Genomic DNA, 20104 nt, shown 5'->3' on the forward strand with positions numbered 1-20104 from the left:
TCTGAAACAGGACTACTATAAGTAGGAATAGGGAAGTTTTTTCCTCAGTATCTTGTTTTTAGAATAATTCTTTCCCTTCCTTGCTCTCACAGGTCTGTATTTGTGTTTGTATTCATATTCTGATGTCTCTGAATTCTGCAGGGACAGCTCTGATTTTAGAAAAGAGTACTTAACATGCCTCAGGCCTTTAGCGTGCTTTTGTATTAAAACAATTTCACATTATGTAATTTTCTGCTTTACTCCAGGGTCACTCCTGTCTCAGTCAATTCAACAGAAACAGCCATGATTCAGCATCATCAAGCCGGTGTGCAATATTTAAAAGGGGAACATACTTAATGTTTTAATTAGTAAAAGCTAGTAACAATAAACTTTGGCCGCTTTTAAGAGATTTATGAGCATATTCTACAAATGTGTTTAATTTAACTGGAAAATGGAAGGAATTAACAAGGGTTTTACCTAAGGCTATTTCATAGATTACATAGGTCAACTTAATTCTACTTCTCTGACAAGTGAACTGGTTGATAGTTATAGAATAGAATAACAGAGTTTGAAGGGACCTTGGAGGTCTTCTAGTCCAACCCCCTGCTCAGGCAGGAAACCCTATACTACTTCAGACAAATGGTTATCCAACATCTTCTTAAAAATTTCCACTGTTGGAGCATTCACAACTTCTGCAGGCAAATTGTTCCAACAATTAATCATTAATCAATTATTAATTAAAACATTAAGTATGTTCCCCTTTTAAATATGTTTATGTTTATCCAATCTATATTGAACAATCAATATTTCATCTTAGATATCTCTTATCACTAATAATGGAATTTGCCAAAATGTTCTTGGCTTGAGTTTGTTTGTTTGTTTGTTTATTTATTTATATCAAATTTAGCAGGTGACTACTTTCCTCACATAAAGATTGTGGGAAATATACAAATAAAATATTTAAGCATAAAAACTGTATATAAAATGTAAAGAAGAGACAAAATAGTTAAAATTTAACATTAAAAGTTAATTAAAAGGCAGGTTGACAATCTTCAGGATATTAACCAGACCCATAACTACTTGCTTCTCTGTGAGGCCCAAACAAGATGGCAGAGCCAGGTCTGAAAACCCAGGAGAAGAGGGGGCTTGCCTCACCTCGGGGTGAGGAGTTGGGGTATGTTGTACTGGGTTGGAGCAATAGCAGAGCAGACCATCTTCTTAGAGTCTATCAGTCAGAATTCTTTAGCTGATGGGGTCCCAACATACCTTCCCTGCCTGACCAAGTGAGATTGGCTGATATAATGGGATGAAGATGGTTCCATAGGTAATCTGGCCCTATGCTATTGCAGTGAAGGCAGCAGCAGAGGTGGGCCTCTTTGATTAATGTTTTCAGTAAATAGGAGTTTCTTTGATTAATATTTCTCATTCTTGAAGGAACAAAGAAAACTATGTACAGCCTGATAAAAGAACTGGTTCAAACCTGTCAAGGATACTGACTTGAACTTTAGTTTCTTGAAAACTCATTATACCTCATTGTAATGTAAAAATCACACCTCTTGAATATGTGGATGAGCATTAAAAAGATCATACTAAGAATATCATGGGATGCTATAAAATGTTAGAGTTACTGAGCATACGTGCTGCATCAGAGATGTATCAAATGATATTAACCAATGAAGGAACTCATTCTAAACCTGATATGTTTGAACTGTAGATAAAGTGATTTCCATCTTTGCTTATGCATAAATAAAGAGATTTTAATCTACCTTTCTGGTTTGGATTCTGTTTGGGCAAGGCACATCTGGCTAATGGATCTGCCGATGTTTACACTTAATAGAAGGTCTTTAAAGGTCATAACTGATACCTTGAATTGGACCCAGAAGCAAACTGACATGCAACTCAAACAGCAAAGGTGTTACATGTGCTATTCTTTGGGCACCCAAGATTGTTCACATTCTGTACTAGCTGAAGGTATATTTCAAGGACAGTACTATGTAGAGCTCATCACAATAGTTCAAGCAGGGGATGTCCAGGGCATGAATGACTGAATGGAGAGCCTCCCAAACCAAGAAGGGTTGTAATTGGTAAATAACATGAAGTTAAGCAAAGACCATGATTGCCAGTTGCTCTTCAAGTAGGAGCTGGGCAGTGGTGAAATTCAAATTTTTTTACTATCGGTTCTGTGGGCGTGGCTTAGTGGACATGGCGTGGCTTGGTGGGCATGGCTTGGTGGGCATGGCAGGGGAAGGATACTGCAAAATCTCCATTCCCACCCCACTCTGGGGCCAGCCAGAGGTGGTATTTGGCAGTTCTCCGAACTACTCAAAATTTCCACTACCAGTTCTCCAGAACCTGTCAGAATATACTAGATTTCACCCCTGCGCTGGGGGTCTAGGAAGACCCCCAGATTATGCACTTGGTCTGTCTTGGGTAGTGCAACCCCATCCAAAACCAAAGATTATAAACTCCTCAATGCAGCCCCTCCCCATCCACACTCACTTCATCATTGAAATCTCTTCTTCCAAATCCAGGTCTCCACATCCTCCAGGCACCATCTTAGAATGTCCATAGCATCACTCATTTTACCCACGACAAAGATACACTGTATAGTAGGTTATTGTTAACTTACTGATGATACCTTATCCCATTACATAAAAATAGCTGAATTTAATATAAACAAAACAGCAATATTAAGGATAGAACTGAAATAATGAAAATTAAGTAGCATTTGTAGAAAAGTTGTGATATTATAAAGGAAGCAATAGGTAATGAAATCTGCATTTTTTTTAAAAAAATTGCTTGGGCACAAATGGACCTGTTGCTCCAGCTCTACCCTTTATTATTCCAAATGCAGATTGCAAATCCTCATATATCCCACAAAATGGACGATTCTGTTATTTTGACCTGTGTAATTTCAATTATTACAATCAAAATAATCTGTTTTTTTTCTTTCCACTTTCTTAATGCATAATGACATTGCATGTTCTTGTTAACAACTTGAGCAAAAAACTGTGCTAGGCTTTTGTTTTAAAGAAACAACTCTAATCTGCTACTGGGAGAAAAAGCAAAGCAATTTACACTGGAACATGATATTGAAAGATTTATGATTCTGTGCTAAAAGATTATTTATAAAATACTAAAAGAAAATGTCAAAATTAATACTTCAGAGAATAACTGTATGAATCCAGATTTGCAGATTTCCCCCAGTACTTAACCTAATTCTAAACCGAATATTTTTAAAAATGGTAAAATAGCTGATGTACAGTTAATCTCTCTCTTTCTCTCTCTTTTTTAATCAACATTTTCAGAGAACTATGGGGATTCTGAAAACAAACATCCCTTGATATTCGTATTCCTGGTGCATCCATACCAGTGACCATCTTTTAAAATATGCATATAGGGTTGTCTTCTGTTAATACTTTCAAGGGCTGGATTTTAGGGGTAATGTTTATTTTCCTACCGGTTTACTTACACTGCAATATCAGCTAGCAATAAAATATTATAAATACCTGCAACAGCAGGTATTTTTATGACAGTGAATGATCAAAAATAGAACTTAAAGTTAGCATTACTATTTATCTTGCCGAGTTCAAAGGGAGTTCACGCTGTACCACTATGTTTAAGCCAATATTTCAAGGGTGGAAGAAGGTTCAACATCCTTCATGTTCCTGTCCATTCTTAATTTGTGCACCAGAAGCAGCAAAGGAATTGCTCCTGAGGAAGACCATATATGTGTTTGTGAAATTCACTGCTTAGTTAATTAGCCATACTTCATACAAGTGTATGATCTTAGGTGTATATCCTAAAATGTTTTTGCATCTTTCTTCCTTAGAAGATCCATTAGTTTAGAAATAAGCTTAGCTTTTCCAGGGCATACATTTCCAGACATGAGTTGCAGCATATCAAGGGCTCTACTTGATCAAGTCAAGTTGTTTTTTGAATAGGATTTGAAAATTTAAGGTATTTGGGTATCTGCAAGGTGAGTTCCTAATTATTTAATTTAATTTATAATTTTGGTCTGCCTAATATTACATAATAATCCTAGCCAACTCCCAACAAAATCAATGAAGCAGTAATAAAGCAATCATATCACAAAGCAAACCTGTGCTTCCCATCAATGTACCAAAAACTTTCTTAATTTTTATGTACATTCATTGTTTTTAACAGTCGCTTGGTTGACTGTCGTTGTGAGCCGCCATGAGTCCTTGGAGATAGGGTGGCATACAAATTTTATAAAATAATAATAATAATAAATAACTTCCGTCACCTCTACATAAACTGGCTTTTTCCCAACTCTCAAGCCCTAGGGGAGAAATCCCTATATGCATCATCTTCATCATCTTCCAGAAGGCTAAAAGGGTAGGGGACCCCTGAATCTCAGGTGCTAGGCTGTTCCAAAGGTCTGGAGCAGCTTCAGAGAGGACATGTCTCCTAGGTCCCACCAGATGACAATGTTGAAAGGATTTTGCCCAATAAGGCACCCAAACTATTAAACATAAAAAAAAGGCTCAAAACATTGGTCTTCCTGCATGTGGGATCTTTGGGTACCATGAAAGCGATACTGGCAAACTTAATGCCCCTCTTTTGGTGCCAAGAAGTAATGTGTATTCAGCATGTCCCTGCCTCACTGCTTTTGAATAATATCCAAGAGATGGTGGTAGAAACATCTGGTTGAAGTCCCTGTTGAAGCAATCCCTCCCTGCATATAGATATTCTACAGGACAGGTAAAAACCTTTCTCCATGGTCCCTCCATGTTAAGGCCAACAGAGTTCACCTTTACGTTGCCCATTGAAAGTTGCAAGATGAAACAATTTAATAACAGCCTGTCACTCAGCTGCCATTTTAAGGGGGAGGAAAAAAATGGAAATAATGGAGTTCAGCATTGCTCTTTAATTTTTAAAAAGATTTTCTTTAATAATATGAAAGCCTATTTCAAGGGCCATATCAGCTTTCTGGTTATTCCCACTGGCAGGTTTTCTGTGCTGAATAATTCATCATATTTTTAGCCTGTGTTGAGCATAACCTAAAATTGCAAAACTTACCAAACTCAATTTAAAGTTTTTCACCTTAAGCCACGCATTTCATAAATAATACATTTTTCTTCTAATAAGCATGTTTTGGTGGATGGCAAATTGACTAGATGCCATCCCTTGATCCTGTTTATTTTTCACATGAAAGGCAGGAAAAAGGGATAAAGTCTTTTTGCCCAAAACTTTCAAACCCTGGGAAAAAAAATACAGCTCCTTAGAAAGGCTAGCACAATGTATTGAAGCTATATTATTCTTTAAAGTAATACATGCAATTATACCCCTCTGTAAAAATTATAGCTGGTAGATGTTCATTTGAAGAGTTCACTATAAAAAGGAATTTGCATCCAGCTTGTTTTATGGCCCCAAAAACTTACTGTAATTGTAATGAAGGTCAGTTCTATCATTAGGCAGTCAGAAAGGTTTGCCATATTGCTTGATAAAAACCTTAGAAAATGATGCAACAAAAGAATCCAGTTTGTTAAAATATGAACTAGCTCAGAAAACTTGTATGTGGAATTACAATGTGCCTTTTCTGGAACTTTTGTCTAGTACTTATGAAACCAACCTTAGTTCTTTAACGTAACTGGGAATAATTTCCAGGTTTCCTGGTTTAATTCCCAAACATAAGTGGCTACTTATTGTGAGGAAGTTGGTTTTTTCAAAAGTTAAACTTACCCATATTATAGGGAGTAATGGTGTTCTTCACAATACCGTTCATTTCTTTTGATTCCAGATATAGAAGTGAGTCTAAATTAATGTTATTAAACACAGTTAGTTTGCCTCTTGTGACATTGCCTCATAAATAAACAATATACTAATATACTCATCCAAAAAAGACGTTTAAAGAAGGCACTGGTTTGCACTAATTCTCCTAAGAGAAAATGCATTGTAAAAGCTGTCAGACACATTTGATTCGTTTGCCTATAATACTGTATATGATCCTGTAGCCTTCAGATGACACCTAGTCAAAGGCTATTGGTAATAAAAGGAGCTGGGCCAAGTGGAAATTGTAGAGCACCCTGCCCAACTGTAGAATTTTTGTTCTCCTTCTTTGATTGTACTTCACGTATCTTTTAAGCCATCTGATAACATACAGGAAGCTTCTGGAAACTGGAGCAGTAGTTCTCTTTGTTCACAACACAATTCCTCAAGTGTATCCTTTCCGAATTATGTAAGCAGTGTACAACATGAACCCAGGATGTCCTATTCATACAGATATAAACAAGGGGTTTTCTGATACGTGAAGACAAGAAAGCTACATAGCCGCAATTAGCCGGAATTAGAATATGAAAAACTGATCTTAAACATGAACTTTAAAGCAAACTAACTCTGCAATCCAGGCCTCTGCTAGATATTTTGTTTCTGAAATAGAGCAGCAAATGGCAAGATTCACTTAACTGAGGTGCCTAATAGCAATAGCAATAGCACTTATATACTGTTGCACAGTGCTTTACAGCTCTCTATAAGCGGTTTACACAGTCAGCATATTGCCCCCAACAATCTGGGCCCTCATTTTACCCATCTTGGAAAGATGGAAGGCTGAGTCAACCTTGAACCTGGTGAGATTTGAACTGCCAAATTGCAGGCAGCCGGCAGTTAGCAGAAGTAGCCTGCAGTATTGCACTCTAACCCCTGCGCCACCGTGGCTCAATCCTTCGAACCAGTAGTACTTTTTTTGCCTTGTGAGGCAGAAAATATTAAAATATGTTTTCTTATAAATAGCAATCAAAATGTTGCATTTGTTTCCCCCTGTGATGATTAAGTCTATGGCCCGAGGTAGGCACTTTACTAGCTAGCCTTATTTAAATTGTCCAAACATCCTAAAATCTTGATTTTCTGGGTGCCTGCTGACAAAGCTGACCAAAGAAATGTTTTTTGGACAAAGCTGACTAAAGACATGTTTTATGTTTAAGGCATAGTCCAAGATGGCACCACCCTCTTTTCCTTCTTCAGAAATTTACTTTGTGGCTCTCAACAATATCTTAGAGCATAGATCTGCCAAGTGACACACATTTTCTGTGAAAAAGAAATTGTTGTGGGGCTTAGGAGAAATAAGGGGAAACATAGGGGAAACTTTTTATTTCTATCATTTGACACCTGAGATGACAGCTAAGGAATGGAGATACACATTAAAGAGTTGCTCCATAGTATATTGATAAATTTTATAATTAAATGAGCATTTTCTTCACACATGGACATATATTATTAGTAGCTGGGGCCACTTCCTTCTGACCAAGGGCAGTGGTAAGAAGTGGAGACAACCTCTATCTTCATTCTAATTCTAATCTTCATTCTTTACTTCATCAGATTTCCTTTTTCAACAAGACTAGAAGAACCGAAAGGCAAGTTAGGATCTGTCATAGAAGGAACACACTTCCACTCTTAACGGTGAAAAAAAATGGATGATTGTGCAAAAGGAAAATAAAGAAGGGTTGTAAAAAGTTGCTAATAGTGTTTATTGTTGTTTGTGCTTTCAAGTTAATCTTGAGTCCTGTCAACTTCCTGGACAAGATCTTGCCGTTTTATTGGCAAGGTTTTGGAAGTGATATGCCACTATGTCCTTCCTAGGGCAGAGCAAAAGTGACTGGTCCAAGGTCACCCAACTGGTTTCATGCCTCAGGTGTCATTAGGTTGACTGTCTCCTGGTTTCTAGTTTGGTGTTTTTAATAATGCTCTGAATAATAAAATTACTACTAACACTAATAATAATATTAGCTTGTTGTTAATCAAGTTGTTTTGTTTTTACAGCAAAGGGTGTACTTTGAGAATAGATTGAAACATCCAGAAGGTGAGTTTACATTTCCCTAATCCGATAAGAACAGAAGAATGAAGTTAATCTGTGATTCTTGAATTTAACCTACTTCTGAAAATACATCTTTTCCTGGAAGCAATAATGATATTAATAAGTAATTTCAACATATACAGGGATCTTGTTTTATTTCATTATGCAGCCAGAAATAGAAATAAAAATTGGCATGCATCCACAGGGAGCTGCCTTCTATGCTTGCAGGATCATCATAAACATTATCTCCCACAGATTAGCAAAGGACACTCATTTATACCATGTTGGGCATTGAAATGCTCAGTAACTCAACAGGATAGATATATCTCTATCACATGGGACTTGCTTCCCCAAATTTGGTTCCATTCTTGCACAGAGGGAAGATTAACGTGTTGAGCATGTTAGACATATCTGTTTTCCTTTTAATATCAGAGAAACACTTTACACAAGTTTAAAATCACATACCTTTTAGGTAGGCAAATTGGTCTATTTCTGGTCAGTGCCACTGTTACATAAGTGTTGGCTTAAGTGCATCCTATCATATTTAATTCTCTTTAATAGAAAAAGAAAAAAATAACCTACTCTTGAATGAAAATCTGAATTTAAATATTGTCCTGCAATATTCTCTTAAAATATTACAAACATGTTTGATTTTGGAATGAAAGTTTCTAGAATAATGCATTTTTGCATTTTAAAATATGCATTTTAAACATGGTCTGATTATATATATATATATATATATATATATATATATATATATATATATGATGCATTCAAGAAAGTGCAATCAAGAAAGTGCAAAATCAGTGAAGAACAGTAGTTTCAGTCTGAACGCATAAAGTTCTGGTAGAATGTTCAAAATCCCTTCGTTTAGAATACTGTCTAAGGAACAGAGCTTATGTCTTCGGTATTCTTGGACTGATACTCCTGTTAAAATACTAAATTCTAAATGTTTTTTCTCTTTAACAGAAAACATGAAACCAAAGTAGCAAATTTAGGAGGCTGGAGGATTGATTACCTTCCTCTCATTATCAATAATTCTAATTATCTCTTGTATAAAATCAAATTCCTCAAGCAACTATGATCAGTAATATTTAGACAGCAAATTATTCTATAAGGGAATACAGCAAAGTATTAAAAGCCAGCTGACATTATTTGTTGCCCTTTGATTTGACCCCATATCACTTCAAGGCGTTTTCCAGCAGTTAAACCTCCTCTTTATGGAAAGTGAGATTTGGCTGACTGCCATATCACCAAGTACACATTATACTCTTCTACATAGTTCACAGTTTAGCTAGCAGGAAAGTTTGCCAAACAAGTCAGCAAAAGTCTTTATTGCTTTAACAGCTGATTCTATTTATCTTCTACTTTCATATTCAAACAGGTTGCTAAACTTATGCTAAAATATGGCCTATTGCCCAGTATGTACTAGACAAGAAAAAGATAGATATTCTAAACCTCTTCGGTGGATCAGGTGCTGTATTATATGTCCCAGGTGCTGTTCTGTATTCAAACTTGACTCTGATTGTCATCAAATCTTCCTTCCATCTGAAGCATTAATATTTCATCTAGACCAAAGATAATACAACATACAGTCCAATGAATTATCCCTATGATGCATGTAGCAATGTTGGGCTGTTGGTCTGAGATCCGAGCTTGGCAATTTGGTTGCAAATGTTTCATCACCATTCGAGGAAACATCATCAATGCGCTTTGAATTGTGCTTGTCCGTCAGAGCACTGGAGCTCAGACCAACAGACCAACTACCAACCCAAGCTACCTATATTCAAATACATTTCATATAGCAATGTTGTAGCAAATTTTATCAAATAGATTTAAATTTAATTTAATTTAATTTCGAATTTATATACCGCCCTTCTCCCTGAGGACTCAGGGCGGTGTACAGCCAAGATAAAAAACATAGAATACAAATATTAAAACATTTAAAAATATATATAAAATTTGGCCCAAAAAATTAAAATCGCAGACTAATTAAAAGGATTTAAAAATTTTAAAAATTTCTTCTTAAGCCAACCCGGCTTGCTGAAAAAGATAGGTTTTCAGGGAACGACGGAAGGCATTGAGGTCCTGGATTCTTCTTATCTCCGTGGGCAACTGATTCCAGAGGGTGGGAGCCCCCACAGAGAAAGCCCTCCCCCTGGGGGCCACCAGCCTACATTGTTTGGCTGATGGCACCCTGAGGAGGCCCTCTCTGTGGGAGCGCACGGGTCGATGGGAGGTCATCGGTAGCAGCAGGCGGTCTCGGAGATAGCTAGGCCCTATGCCATGGAGCGCTTTAAAGGTGATAACCAACACCTTGAAGCGCACCCGGAAGACCACCGGGAGCCAGTGCAGCTCGCGCAGGAGTGGTGTTACATGGGAGCGCCATGTTGCTCCCATCACTACCCGCGCTGCTGCATTCTGGACCAGCTGGAGCCTCCGGGTGCTCTTCAAGGGGAGCCCCATGTAGAGAGCGTTACAGTAGTCAAGGCGAGAGGTGACGAGGGCGTGAGTGACTGTGCACAGGGAATCCCGATCAAGAAAGGGCCGCAACTGGCGAATCAGGCGAACCTGATAAAAGGTCCCCCTGGTAACAGCCGTCAGATGTTCCTCCAAAGACAGCTGCCTATCCAGGAGGACTCCCAGATTGCGAGCCCTTTCAGTGGGGGCCAAAGACTCGCCCCCAATAGTCAGTGATGGAGTCAACTGACTATATCGGGATGCCGGGAGCCACAGCCACTCAGTCTTGGAAGGGTTGAGCCTGAGCCTGTTCCTCCCCATCCAGATCCGCACAGCCTCCAGGCACTGGGACATCACTTCAAGGGCATCGTTGGGGTGGCCTGGGGTGGAGATGTACAGCTGGGTGTCATCAGCGTACTGGTGGTATCTCACCCCAAAGCCACGGATGATCTCGCCCAGTGGCTTCACATAAATGTTGAACAGAAGGGGCGAGAGGACCGATCCCTGCGGCACTCCACAAATGAGAGGCCTCGAGGTCGACCTCTGCCCCCCTGCCAACACAAACTGCGACCGGTCGGAGAGAAAGGAGGAGAACCACCGTAACACGGTGCCTCCCACCCCCAACTCTTCCAGCCGGTGCAGCATGATACCATGGTCGATGGTATCAAAAGCCGCTGAGAGATCTAATAGGACCAGAACAGAGGAATAACCCCTGTCCCGAGCCCTCCAGAGATCATCGACCAACGCGACCAATGCCGTTTCCGTGCTGTGCCCAGACCTGAAACCTGACTGGAACGGATCCAGATAGGATGTTTCCTCCAGGAATTGTGGAAACTGTTGCGCGACCACACTCTCAACAACCTTCGCAATGAAGCGAAGGTTGGAGACAGGACGATAGTTAGCCAATATTGCTGGATCCAGGGACGGCTTCTTGAGGAGAGGCCTCACCACCGCCTCTTTCAGGGCAGCGGGGAAGTGACCCTCACTCAAGGAAGCATTAATAACGCCCTGGAGCCAGCCTCGTGTAACCTCCCGGGAAGCCAGTACCAACCAGGAGGGACACGGGTCCAGTAAACATGTGGCCGCACTAAGTCTCCCCAAAATCCTGTCCACATCATCGGGAGTCACAGCATCAAACTCCTCCCAGATAACATTCTCAAGACTGTTCCTCGTCACCCTGCCCTGATCTACCCAGTCAGAGTCCAAATCCCCCCGGATCTGAGCGATTTTGTCATACAGGTATTGTCCGAAATCCTCCGCCCTGCCTTCTAAGGGATCCTCCCGCACTCCCAGATGGAGCAGGGCGCGGGTCACCCTAAACAGGGCGGCCGGACGATTCCCTGATGACGCAATAGAGGCGGAAAAGTAGTTAGACTTTGCCGTCTTTATCGCCACTAGGTAGGCCTTAATATGCGACCTTACCAGTGTTCGATCAGATTCAGCGAGACTGGCCCTCCAACCGCTCTCCAGGCGTCTTTTCCGGCGCTTCATTTCCCTCAGCTCCTCAGTAAACCAAGGAGCCACCCGGGATCGGCATCGGGTCAGAGGCCGCAAAGGCACAACTCGGTCCAAGGCCCCACCAGCCGCCCGATCCCAGGCGGCTACCAGGTCCTCGGCCGAGTCATGTGCTAGATCCTCAGGAAATGGCCCAAGCTCCGTCTGGAACCTATCAGGATCCATCAGGCGCCTGGGGCGGATCCATCTAATTGGGTCCGCCTCCCTGCGGCGAGGGGTCGCGGTTCGAAGATCTAGGCGAAGGAGTGAGTGGTCAGTCCATGACAAGGGTTCCATGTCTATATCCCCTATAACAAGACCACTCAACCACTGGCCAGAGACAAAAATCAGATCCAGAGTGTGACCTCCCCTGTGAGTAGGGCCATGAACTAACTGGGTCAGGTCCATGGCCGTCATGGAAGCCATGAACTCCCGAGCCACCTCAGACGTTTCACCGACAGATGGCAAGTTGAAATCACCCATGACTAAAAGCCTGGGTGTATCTACTGCCACCGTGGCTATCACGTCGAGTAGCTCAGGAAGGGCTGTTGCCACGCGGCAGGGAGCCAGGTACGTAAGCAACAAGCCCATCTGAACCCCACGGCCCCACCTCACAAGGAGGGACTCACATCCGGCTATCTGAGGCACAGTGGTCTCCCTCGGATCCAGATCCTCGTTAATAATAACCGCCACCCCCCCGCCCCTCCCCTGGGCCCTCGGCTGATGGAATGCTCTGAAGCCTGGTGGGCACATTTCAACCAGAGGGAATCATAATAGATGCATCAACTGTTTATTGCTCCATAGTTTGAAAATACTACTTCTTTTAACCTGTCAGCAGTAAGGTTGTAAGTTAACTGCTTCAATATTTGCAGTGGTTCAGCCTGATAGCACAAAGAAAATGTTTTCAGGAGGTGACATTGCAAGGGCTCTGGCTCTGATCCAACATCACATAGATTGGTTAAAACTTCGTCACTCTTGAATTTTATCTGATAAGTTTATGCCATAGAAAGTAAAAGCTTGATAACCAAAAAGAGTTGGGAATGCATTAAATATTCATTGTATCAAATTTGCTGTTCAGGATTGAACAATCCAAGTCATCAATTGCTAGGAATTGTAGCAATATTATAGAACAATATTGAATCAGATTTTAAAACAGATGACTGAGTTGGGTACCATCACTCAGAAGTATTTCTACAGTCCAATTACGTGCATATTTACTTAGCCTATATTGAATGTAATGGCTTAGTCAAATATGTATGAATATGGAACATAATCTTAAAGATGGCAGTTCTTTGCACGTTTACCAGAGGATCCATCACTGGGAACTTCTGAGAAATTATTCTCAGAACTAAGGTTGGATATAGTTCTTAGTATTCCTACTTTGAACCAGATTTCATGGGGGCTAGGAGAAGATAGCAAATTACCTAATTTTGTTCAATTCACATAATATGTGTGAATGTGCTAAGTAGCTGAGAATCAAAAATAAAGGAAAAGGGAAACACTGGTGAAAACCTGACAGAGGTGATCATTCTTAAATCAGATAACAGAAAGATCAAAAGGGTAACTTTCGAACAGGGCAACTATTTTATGTGAAAATGCAGACAGCTCCCAAGATCTAATTCATCTGCTCATTTCTTAGAGCAGCAATGAAGGTGATCTTTCATTCTGAATAGATGCTGATATATTGATTGTCTCTTCATGAAAGTAATTTCTTTGCCACACACCAGTCTCAAAATGTTTTCCCCAAATAAACTTTCCATTACACCATGAAGGAGATTTGTGCACTTTGGCAAATCTGTCTAAAACTTTGTTTTTCTTTTTTACAGTCTATGAATGATAATTGGAAATCCTGTGTTGAATAGCCATCATAATACAGTGATGTGCAGTGCTAATAGGAAGCCCATAACTTTTCTCATGATGATAACAAATAATAGTGTATAAATGTATAGATCCTTCAGGATGATAGCATTTTATAAGAGCACCGGTGGTGCAATGGTTAGAATGCAATATTGCAAACTGACTCTGCCCACCGTCAGGAGTTCGATCCTGACTGGCTCAAGCCTTCCATCCTTCTGAGATGGGTAAAATGAAGACCCAGATTGTTGGGGGCAATATGCTGACTCTGTAAACCGTTTAGAGACTGCAATAAAGTACTGGAACAGTATATAAGTCTATGTACTATTGCTATCATAAGTGCAGTCATATTAACCATTGAAGACTTTTCTATACGGATCATAGAACATGTACGCTTGAAAAGGAATGCCCCCGAAACATCTCTCACAAAGTCAATTGTTATAATCAGCAGCCCGGAAAACCTTTACAGGTCATAATAATATTCTGTTACTGCAGTGATGTTGTATCACATGCACACAGGTCAGGAACAAATGGGGGAAAAAACTCTACTGTATTTTTAATTCCCTTTTAAAGACCCTCATTGACCCCTGTCTGAGCTGGCAAATTGAAATGAAAAGCTGCCTGTGCTTTCAAGCCTGAATGGTTTTCTATTACAGTAAAGCCATTCAGGTTTCTTCTCTCTTATCTTTCCACAGCAGCCAATTGGGAATACTTTGGCCTTTAACCAGCCTTCCCCAAACTGGTGTTCTCTTAGCAAAGCCACTTTAAAGAACGCTGCAGGGAGTGTTATTAAGACAAAAGCTAGTTTCACGTGCTCCGATTTAGTTTGAGAGTCCCACTGTTAATCATCACCCCAGAATACAAGGTCAACAGGCACATGCCATAATGAACGTATGGAATGCATAGATACAACCATTCATGATTATCAGTATGGTAATTATGTTACAGCAAGACTCTAGGGTATAGTCTTATGATTGTTATTTAGTTCTATAGTTCCATTCATTTGCATAGACCTTTCTAGAGATCACTTTATGCTATGGACCTTTACCCCAAAAGCTTACAGTCTAAACTAGCTTAGAATCCAAAGTAGTTAAGTCAGGGATGTCAAAGTCAATTTCATTAAGGGCTGCATCAGGGTTGTGTTTGACTTTGGGGCACCAGGTGGGCATGGCTGGGGTGGGCGTGGCCCCGTTTTTGGCCGGGATGGTCTCCTGCAGCCCTCGGCCAGCAAAAATGGAGCTCGGGGAGGCTGCACACGTCCCTCCTGAACTCCATTTTCGCTGGCAGAGGCACTGCGGGCCGGTCCTTCACTGTTTCTAGGGCAGCCTCGTGGGCCAGATCTAAGCACTCCATGGGCTGAATCTGGCCTGCAGGTTTTGAGTTTGACATCCCTGAGCTAAGATATACTAGCTGGAAAAAAAAATAAACCTGTTCAATATCTACATGATACCATTGGGTGAGGTCATCCATCAATTCACGGTGAGGTATCATTAATATGCGGATTATATCCACTTCTATATAAAATCCCAGATCCAATGGGACATGTGGTAAAAGGTTTGGCAAGATCTCTGGAGGCTTTCAGGGTCTGTATGGGCAGAATCATGGTTAGACTCATCCTGGTGGAGATCAGTGGATATAGAAGCCATTGGTGCTGGGAAAATTTTAGTCCTAAAATCAGTCCTAAGATCAGTTACATAACTAACAGTAAAGTATTTAGAACTGTCCAAGGCATTCACTATGCATGTTGTCCAAGTGGGGAGGGGTTGATCATTGCCCCTAAAAATTCTCTATTTCTATCCAGAACTTTAAACTCTGTGTTTTTAAAATAAAAATAAAGAATTTCAGGCAAATAAGTTTCTTTCTCTCCCCATTTTAGCAATAAAATAAGCTTTCTGTAATATTTTGGTTGTTGTTACTGTTATTTGTTTGAGAACCAAAAGTATGGATTGATTTTTTTTTAACCAGTGGATGAAGTGATGTCTCATAATCCTTAATTCACATTTAGTAATTTTACTCATGGTTTAACTAAAATAAATAGGAAGTTAATCCAAAAATTCCACTTACATAATTCAGAAATAATGATCTTTAGTCAGTACAAAATGTGATTCATTTGAAGAACATGTACAGATTTTTTGACTTGGCAAGAATTTACTTGCCTGTGAAGGTATTAATTTATAAAGCAGTCTTTATTACACTCTAGAACACCATTCAAGTTATAAAAAAATATTAGCTTAGGAAATAAAACTGTCTGGAGTCATTAATAGAGCAAATGTTCTATTAAAACATCACCCAAACAGATCAGGGGTGAAATCTACTTACCTTCCCAACCGGTTTGGAAGAGTACGTGCCACATGCGCTCGCTCGCTAACTCTTTTCCACATTAAAATGAGGATTTCACACCCACTGCGTTATGTATCAGCAGGGAATAACATTGCTGGAAACTGTGAAAAATTTACACTATATGTGAATAAAAAAAATATCTACCTCCCAAACCGCTAAATTGGTTTTTCACATGTACATATTGTGTTATATTAATAATCAAAAATTTAAACAATTGGTTGCCCTCTCAGTATATGTCTAGCATATGCAAAATCTACAGCAAAGGTATTTTCGCAACTAAATTGTCAAAGGACCAAGTTCAAGTTCTCTGCCCCAAGAGTATTTGAGATAGTTACTCTTCAGTTCCACCTGCCTACATATAAGCCAACATCACTTACAATTGGATAGTAATGTTCTGTAATATTCTTTTAATTATAATTATTTTTGCAGCCATGGAAGCTAATGAATGTAGTTGACAAGGAGACATAAAATTTCAGTTTTATAACGTTTCACCCTAGCAAACACCTACTACAAACACCTACTGGCTGAATTAGCCAACTACCGTCCAGTCTCCAACCTTCGTTTTGTGGCAAAGGTTGTCGAGAGTGTGGTGGCACGACAACTGCCCGGGCACCTGGATGAAGCTATCTATCTGGACCCGTACCAGTCGGGCTTCAGGCAGGGGTACAGCACAGAAACGGCATTGGTCGCGTTGGTGGATGATCTCTGGAGGGCTCGGGACAGGGGTTGCTCCTCTGTCCTGGTCCTGTTAGATCTCTCAGCGGCTTTTGATACCATCGACCATGGTATCATGCTGCAGCAGTTGAGGGGGTTAGGAATAGGGGGAACCGTTTTGCGGTGGTTCTCCTCCTTCCTCTTCGACTGCTCGCAGTTTGTGTTGACAGGGGGGCAGAGGTCGACTTCGAGGCACCTTGCATGGGAAGTGCCGCAAGGGTCAGTCCTCTTGCCCCTTCTGTTCAACATTTATGTGAAGCCGCTGGGTGAGATCATCCGTGGTTTTGGGGTGAGAGTCCATCTGTACGCTGATGATACTCAGCTATACATCTCCACCCCAGACCACCCCAACGATGCCCTTGATGTGATGTCTCGCTGCCTGGAGGCCGTGTGAGTCTGGATGGGGAGGAATAGGCTCAGACTCAACCCCTCCAAGACCGAGTGGCTGTGGTTCCCAGCGTCGCGATATAGTCAGCTGGTGCCATCGCTGACTATTGGGGGTGAGTCCTTACCCCCCACAGAGAGGGCCCACAATCTGGGCGTCCTCCTGGACGCATGGCTGTCTTTAGAAGAACATATGACAGCCGTGGCCAGGGGGGCTTTTTATCAGGTTTGCCTGATCCGCCAGTTGCAGCCCTTTCTGGACTGTGACGCCCTGCGCACAGACACTCATGCCCTTGTCACCTCCCGACTGGACTACTGCAATGCTCTCTACATGGGGCTCCCCTTGAAAAGCACCCAGAGGCTCCAACTTGTCCAAAATGCGGCTGCGTGGGTGGTTATTTATTTACACCCCTCCTGCGCGAGCTGCACTGGCTCCCAGTGGTCTTCCGGGTGCGATTCAAGATGTTGGTTACCACCTTTAAAGCGCTCCATGGCATTGGACCTGGATACCTTCGAGACCGTCTTCTGCCACCAGTAGCCTCCCACCGGCCAGTTCGCTCCCACAGAGAGGGTCTCCTCAGGGTGCCATCGGCCAAATTATGTTGGCTGGCGACACCCAGGGGGAGGGCCTTCTCTGTGGGAGCCCCTGCCCTTTGGAATGATCTGCCCCCAGAAATTCGTAAAATCTCTGATCTCCGTGTGTTTCGCTGTGCCTGCAAAACCATGTTGTTCCAGGCTGGGTTATCAATGTAAAGATTTTAATTGGTTTTAAATGGGATTTTAAATTTGGGGTTTTACAAATTGGGCCTATTATTTAACAATTTTAATAATTTTTAAATTTTGTCTGTCTTTGTGTTTTTAATTAGGCTGTACACCGCCCTGAGTCCTTCGGGAGAAGGGCGGTATAGAAATAAAATAAATAAATAAATAAATAAATAAATAAATAAATAAATAAATAAATAAATACTAGGAAAGCATTATTGCATAAAGTACAAAACAGCTAATTGATAAAGAACACTGCAAAAATAATAGTGTAGTAATTGATGATTTGGTCTTATTTACTGCACATTCTTAAGTCCATTCATTTTACAAACCAGCAAATGTACTTTACTTTTACTAATAAGGAAAACATTGAAAATAATCGGTGCAATGGCACATTTTAAAATTAATCGATTCTCTTATGTTTTTGAAAATAATTTTTACTTGGGGAGGGGGGCAAGATTCAATTAGTATTTGAAAGACTTCTGTGCAAAATCTTATTACCACTGATTTTTCCTGAGATGACTAGTAAAAAATTATTACAAGATGACTTGTAATAATTTTAATAAATTATTGTATTTCTAGATGAAAACAGCTTCTTATGAACTTGTATGCAATCCTGCATTTAGCAGTATCACTGTCCAGCTAAATAGCATGGGAATCATCCAATTATCATCAAATAAGCAGAGCATAGTCAATGCTGATGGACATAGTTATCTGGAATGGGAATTATCATATTGGGGAAATCCATAGCTAAATTGAAGCTATAGTTTCAGAGGAACTATAGTTTCAGAGGAGCTGTCAGAAAAAGTTACCTGAAGGCATATAATATTTTTACTATCTAATAACTTGCCACTAGGAAAAGCAGAACACATAAAGGATCCTCAGGAAATTTGCACATGGATACATCAAATCCTATAGGATCCTCATCAAAGTGAATCTACATTTTGTCAAGGGACTGTCTCCAGTTAAAATATTTTCCTGAATTTTCCAAAGATCGTAGTGGCTCAGTGGTTAGAATGCAGTATTGCAGGCTAACTTTTCCCACTGCCAGGAGTTTGATCCTGACTGGCTCGAGGTTGACTCAGCCTTCCATCCTTCCGAGGTTGGTAAAATGAGGATCCAGATTGTTGGGGGCAATATGCTGACTCTGTAAACTGCCCAGAGTGTGCTGTAAAGCCCTATGGGGTGAGATATAAGTCTAAATGCTATTGCTATGGGAGGCTTTCAGTCCAATGATTCTCTAGAACTGGAAAGCTCATCCAGTAGTTAAAGGTGAGAAAGGACCATGAGACCAATTTTCCTAGGGGACCTCTGGTTCAGTGATTTAATTTTTTATTTTAATATGAATGGGGTAATACTTTTCTTATAACAATTTAGAAGTTTGGATGATAAAGCTTCAAGGTGTTGGTGACCACCTTTAAAGCGCTCCATGGCTTACGGCCGGGGTATTTACGAGACCGCCTTCTGCCACCAATAGCCTCCCACCGGCCAGTACACTCACACAGAGAGGGCTTCCTCAGGGTGCCGTCCGCCAGACAGTGTCGGCTGGTGACCCCCAGGGGGAGAGCCTTCTCTGTGGCGGCGCCCACCCTCTGGAACAACCTCCCCCCAGAGATACGCACAATACCAGACCTCCGGACTTTTCGTCGGGCCCTGAAAACTTATTTATTTCACCTAGCCAGGCTGGCTTGATCCCACTGTTTTGGTTAAATTTAATTGATTTTAATTGGGTTGTATTAAATTAAAATATTTAATTATTTTTAAGCTGTTTTTAATTTTTGTATGTTCTGTTTTATTCTGGCTGTTCACCGCCCTGAGTCCTGCTGGAGAAGGGCGGTATACAAATTAAAACAAATAAATAAATAAATAAAGCTGTTGCTACATATTTCTATGTAGTTGTATGCTCTGTTGACAGAACCTAAATTCAAAAGTAACACTAAGCAGGCGAAAATTGGTAAAGCTTGTTACATAAAAATTCCTTTCAAGGACATTCTGTTCTCTCTTTCTTTCCAGGTGACATTCCTGACTAGGACTAGTAACTATGCTACTTTACAGCCGGCTGTGTACACATAACGTGTTAGATTATTAGAATGTTAGACTGAACAATTTAAGACAAGGGACAAGTGCATGCAAAAAAGCAAAGAAAATAGTTTTTATCAATAGTTTGCAAGCAGTCAAATTATTAGGCCAATACCCTTGAAGCATCCCTGTAGGTGAAAATGAGGCTTTTCATCTTTCCCCAGCATCTGCTGCAAAATCCTGAGCTTTATAATAATCCCTTATAATACAGAGGGGATTTCGCAT

This window comes from Pituophis catenifer, unplaced genomic scaffold, assembly GCF_029215685.1.
Source record: "Pituophis catenifer annectens isolate HBS135680 unplaced genomic scaffold, rPitCat1.0.hap2 SCAF_1, whole genome shotgun sequence".
NCBI lineage: Eukaryota > Metazoa > Chordata > Lepidosauria > Squamata > Colubridae > Pituophis > Pituophis catenifer.